The sequence below is a fragment of the Apium graveolens genome, chromosome 7, assembly GCF_009905375.1.
Source record: "Apium graveolens cultivar Ventura chromosome 7, ASM990537v1, whole genome shotgun sequence".
Lineage (NCBI taxonomy): Eukaryota > Viridiplantae > Streptophyta > Magnoliopsida > Apiales > Apiaceae > Apium > Apium graveolens.
In genome coordinates, this window is record NC_133653.1 from 254,115,595 (window position 1) to 254,116,252 (window position 658).

The 658-nt window shown below is 43.5% G+C and overlaps 1 non-coding gene across 1 annotated transcript; it reads right to left on the bottom strand.

The window, feature by feature from the left end:
- Window positions 1–310: 310 nt before the first annotated feature.
- LOC141676210 (small nucleolar RNA R71) lies at window positions 311–417 on the bottom strand. The gene has a single exon (XR_012556811.1). It is a non-coding gene; the product is annotated as a small nucleolar RNA R71 (small nucleolar RNA).
- Between the last annotated feature and the right edge of the window lie 241 nt (window positions 418–658).

Below are 658 nucleotides of genomic sequence, written 5' to 3' on the forward strand. Positions count from 1 at the left end.
CAGACCAGTCATCTCGGCTAACACCTTTGAGATCAAGTCGAGCACAATTTAGATGATACAGAACTCAGTTCAGTTTGGGGGTTCTCCTACAGAAGACCCCAACATGCACATCAGGGATTTCATCGAGATCTGTGACACTTTCAAGTTCAATGGGGTGGCTAAAAATGCTATCAAGTTGAGACTTTTCCCATTCTCTCTGAGGGATAAAGCAAAATACTGGTTACATTCTGTACCACCAGGGTCTATTACCACATGAGAGGATCTTGCTTAAAAGTTTCTCACTAAATTCTTTCTTATGGCGAAGACTGCTGCAATCAGGAATGCTCTTACTCAGTTTGCACGGCAAACTGGAGAATCTCTGTGTGAGGCTTGGGATCGATATAATGTGATGCTAAGGAAGTGCCCACACCATGGCATGCCTGACTGGATGATTATAAATTGTTTTTACAATGGATTGGGTGCTACTTCTAGACCCATGCTCGATGAAGCATCAGGAGGAGCATTGTGGGCTAAGAGCTACAATGAAGCTTATGAACTGATCGAACTGATGGCTGCTAATGAATACCGGATCCTTTTCAGAGGCTAACTCAGGGTAAAGTAGCGAGAATTTTGGAGTTGAATTCACCAACTGCTATAGCTGCCCAACTTAAGGCTTTGA